A 5,054-nucleotide genomic window follows, 5' to 3' on the forward strand; every position below is an offset into this window, starting at 1 on the left:
CTGATTATAAAAAGATGACACACCACATGGGTTAAGTGTCTCTTTTAATAGAAAAGCCAGCAAACTGTCTGATTCTGTTTCCTCCCAAACCACAAACTGAGTAGTAAATGAGCCTCTAGCCAACATATTCAAAGCTGAGAGGATTAAAAATGCAAAAATAAGTCCTCAGATCCAATTAAGGGAGCCCTGCTACATACAGGTTAATCAATACCAGTGGACTCCAGGAAGCTGGAAGACATTCTGATAACCCCACTCTGATAACATTTACCTCAATTAGCCTTTTTCCAGTTTCCAACTCATGAATAAAGATAATAAGTTGTTAATTCTATTTCAGAAAATTTTTTGCAAGTTGTTTTATTTACAATGCCAACTTTTAAAAGTCACTAAACTAAAGTTAACTGGACAATAAACTAGGCATAAATTGCTTTACAAAAAGAGGGAATGCCCAAAATGCCACTTTCTATAGAGAACCCACAGTTCAATTTTATTCAGAGCAAAGAATAAAGAACTTTTGATCATACTAGAAGAAACTGAGTCATACGTTTGGAATCTGTACTGAAACTACACATGCAATGAGGACAACATTCTGCTAATACAACTGATTTGCTGTTGCATTTGTGGACTGTTTTTCTAATATTAACAATTATAAACAAAGCAGTGCAACTAGTATTTGGAACAATCCTTACAGTGTTACAGCATTAGACACAAAATTTCACTTCTCCTCACACCACTGGTTCTCTTTGCGTACCTGGGCTTCCTCTTCTTCAGTAAAATCATTTTTGATATTGAATGTCTTTCGAATCTCCTCAGGAGTTTTTCCCCTTGATCATATTGGCAACAGTCTTGCAGGTAACATCAAGCAGACCTTTGATGTCTAAGTAGTTTGCTGCCAGTATAAGCTCAAAAAGTGTTCCTTGGTCAACTTTCGGGAATTCTTGATCCCAAACAGGGATATCATCTGTTTGCTTTTCTTTGTTCTCATCGTCCTCAGGGGGAGGAGGGTCATCCTTGTGGTGGGTGCACCACTAAATGACCTTTTTTAATATTGCTGCATTAACATTTGGCAAGGGGACTGGATCATCATCTCCTTCATCATCCATTCCTAAATCTTCCAACGTGGTCTTAATAGTCACAGATTGTTTCGCAATTTCAACATCAACTCCAAATATCTCTCCGTCACAACTCTGCAACTTAATTGAAGGCATGGTGTTAGGATTCAAGGAGATGGCAGGCCAGAGGCTGATGAGAGCAGGGTGGCGTCTGCAAAAAAAAAAAAACACAGAAAATCGGAGAACAAGGCCAACACTCAAAATGCTCTTTCTGATTTGACTCCTGCTAAACTTTCTGGGCCTGTCTTCTTGCTTTTCTCATCCTTTCTCCTTTCCAACCATGTCGAAACCTGCAGGTGTCTGGTTATGCCTTGAACTCTCACCCCTTCTTGGAATTTGCTTGACTGCTCTGTCCACTTCTCCTTCTTGCAAGCTAGGAGCCATCTCTTTCAAGGAGCCTTTTCTCCCCCAAAACTGGGTTTGAGGCTGCTCTGTGGTGTTCTAGTTGTGCCTGCCAGACATCCATAATAGCATCACTGAATTTCACAGTAGTTAGATTACCTGTTGAACTCTTCCATTAGACCATAAGATGCTTGTGGACCGAGCTGTGTTCATATCTTTTGCTTATTTAGCATTTAGAAGGCCGTGTGGCACATGAATGTTGATGGCACAAAGAACTGAATGAGATGTCTGCAAAATAGCATCTTATGCTATGTGTATTGTCATTCAACGTATTTGATGATAACGAGCCTGAGAGATCATGAGTTCACTTCTGACTTGCCTTAACTTTGGCCCACTATAGTGCTTGCCTGGTTTGGATTACAATTATCAATAGTATGATTAAATTACAGTTCCCATTTTTATATCACTCACATTTTATGTAATACTTAGAGATACATATTAAAATTCAACTTTCCTCAAACAAAGAAAGCTAGTGAAATTATTATGATCGCATTTCTACAAATGAGAGTACTGAGAAATAGAGAGGAAAACTGACTTGTCCAAGGTCACACATGTGGAAGTCACAAACTGGGAATTTGAACTCGGTTTTTCTGGGTCTTTGTTAAGTGTCTTACAAGTATGCCTCCTTGGTTCTATGCACTTTATTTACTTTAGTTACAGTGATTGAAAAGCATCATTTTGCTTTATACATTTCTCAGATGTCCAGAGTGTAACATTTCAGAGAAAAATCCTGTGCTACCTTAGAGTTTAAGGGCAGAGGGAAACTGAGAATTTTTTTTTTTTTTTTTTTTTTTTTTTTGCTGTACGCGGGCCTCTCACCGCTGCGGCCTATCCCATTGCGGAACACAGGCTCCGGACGTGCAGGCTCAGCGGCCATGGCCCACGGGCCCAGCCGCTCCGCGACACGTGGGATCCTCCGGAACCGGGGCACGAACCCGCGTCCCCTGCATCGGCAGGCGGACTCCCAACCACTGCGCCACCAGGGAAGCCCGAGAATTGTTTTATAGTGATGTTTTCATTTGAAGGATGATGGGAGAAGAAAAGTGAGAAAAGATGAGAGAAAAAAAGGACAGTGTATAAAAGGGGATTCTTTTGGATATAAAGGGATGCATATGTTCAAGATTGAATTTCAGACACAAAATTGTCTTGATCTGAAACTTCTCAGAGTTCTAAAATTTCCTTACTCTGTTTTTTATATTTTTTTTAATTTGGTTTTCTCAGGCTTCTTATTGTATCACATACAACAAAGAAACTGTTACGTGAAGACAGCTTCTCTGGTGATATTTTAGAACAATAATAAATTAAGTACCAAAAATTACATAAGAAGTACTGTTTGTTTTTTTTTAACATCTTTATTGGAGTATAATTGCTTTACAGTGGTGTGTTAGTTTCTGCTTTATAACAAAGTGAATCAGCTATATGCATACTTATATCCCCATATCCCCTCGCTTGCGTCTCCCGCCCACCCTCCTTATCCCACCGCTCTAGGTGGTCATAGAGCACCGAGCTGATCTCCCTGGGGTATGCAGCTGCTTCCCACTAGCTATCTATTTTACATTTGGTAGTGTATATATGACAATGTTATTCTCTCACTTCATCCCAGCTTACCCTTCCCCCTCCCCATGTCCTCAAGTCCATTCTCTACATCTGCGTCTTTATTCCTGTCCTGCCCCTAGGTTCATCAGTACCGTTTTTTTTTAGACTCCATATATATGTGTTAGCATATGGTATTTGTTTTTCTCTTTCTGAATTACTTCACTCTGTAGGACAGACTCTAGGTCCATCCACCTCACTACAAATAACTCAGTTTCATTTTTTTATAGCTGAGTAATATTCCGTTGTATATATGTGCCACATCTTCTTTATCCATTCATCTGTTGATAGACACTTAGGTTGCTTCCATGTCCTGGCTATTGTAAATAGAGCTGCAGTGAACATTGAGGTGCATGACTCTTTTTAATTAATTAATTAATTAGTTTATTTTTGGCTATGTTGGGTCTTCGTTTTTTGTGAGTGGACTTTCTCTAGTTGTGGCAAGTGGGGGCTACTCTTCATTGTGGTGCATGGGCTTCTCATTGCACTGGCTTCTCTTGCTGTGGAGCATGGGGTCTAGGCACGTGGGCTTCAGTAGGTGTGGCTTGCGGGCTCTACAGTGCAGGCTCAGTAGTTGTGGTGCACAGGCTTAGTTGCTCCACGGCATGTGGAATCTTCCCGGACCAGGGCCTGAAACCGTGTCCCCTCCATTGGCAGGTGGATTCTTAACTACTGTGCCACCAGGGAAGCCCCATGACTCTTTTTGAATTATGGTTTTCTCAGGGTATATGCCCAGTAGTGGGATTGCTGGGTCATATGGTAGTTCTATTTGTAGTTTTTGAAGGAACCTCCATACTGTTCTCCATAGTGGCTGTATCAACTTACATTCCTACCAACAGTGCAAGAAGGTTCCCTTTTCTCCACACCCTCTCCAGCATTTCTTGTTTGGAGATTTTTTGATGATGGCCATTCTGACCAGTGTGAGGTGATACTTCATTGTAGTTTTGATTTGCATTTCTCTAATGATTAGTGATGTTGAGCATCTTTTCATGTGTTTGTTGGCAATCTGTATATCTTCTTTGGAGAAATGTCTATTTAGGTCTTCTGCCCATTTTTGGATTGGGTTGTTTGTTTTTTTGATATTGAGCTGCACGAGCTGCTTCTATATTTTGGAGATTAATCCTTTGTCAGATGCTTCGTTCACAAATATTTTCTTCCATTCTGAGGGTTGTCTTTTCGTCTTGTTTATGGTTTCCTTTGCTGTGCAAAAGCTTTGAAGTTTCATTAGGTCCCATTTGTTTCTTTTTGTTTTTATTTCCATTTCTCTAGGAGGTGGATCAAAAAGGATCTTGCTTGATTTATGTCATAGAGCGTTCTGCCTATGTTTTCCTCTAAGAGTTTTATAGTGTCTGGCCTTACATTTAAGTCTTAATAGTTTACTTTTGTTTATGGTGTTAGGAAGTGTTCTAATTTCATTCTTTTACATGTAGCTGTCCAGTTTTCCCAGCACCACTTATTGAAGAGGCTGTATTTTCTCCACTGAATATTCTTGCCTCCTTTATCAAAGATAAGGTGTATGGGTTTATCTCTGGACTTTCCATCTTGTTCCATTGAGCTATATTTCTGTTTTTGTGCCAGTACCATACTGTCTTGGTTACTGTAGCTTTGTAATATAGTCTGCAGTCAGGGAGCCTGATTCCTCTATATCCGTTTTTCTTTCTCAAGATTGCTTTGGGTATTCGGGGTCTTCTGTGTTTCCATACAAACTGCAATTTTTTGTTCTAGTTCTGTGAAAAATGCCAGTGGTAGTTTGATAGGGATTGCATTTAATCTGTATATTGCTTGGAGTAGTATAGTCATTTTCACAATGTTGATTCTTCCAATCCAAGAACATGGTATATCTCTCCATCTGTTTGTATCATCTTTAATTTCTTTCATCAGTGTCTTATAGTTTTCTGCATACAGGTCTTTTGTCTCCTTAGGTAGCTTCATTCCTAGGTATTTTATTCT

The 5,054-nt window shown here is 39.7% G+C and overlaps 1 pseudogene; it reads right to left on the reverse strand.

Moving 5' to 3' along the window:
* Positions 1 to 323: 323 nt before the first annotated feature.
* LOC116763495 lies at positions 324 to 1,293 on the reverse strand (annotated as a pseudogene).
* Positions 1,294 to 5,054: the final 3,761 nt, after the last annotated feature.

This window comes from Phocoena sinus, chromosome 12 (genome assembly GCF_008692025.1).
Source record: "Phocoena sinus isolate mPhoSin1 chromosome 12, mPhoSin1.pri, whole genome shotgun sequence".
In the NCBI taxonomy this organism is placed as follows: domain Eukaryota; kingdom Metazoa; phylum Chordata; class Mammalia; order Artiodactyla; family Phocoenidae; genus Phocoena; species Phocoena sinus.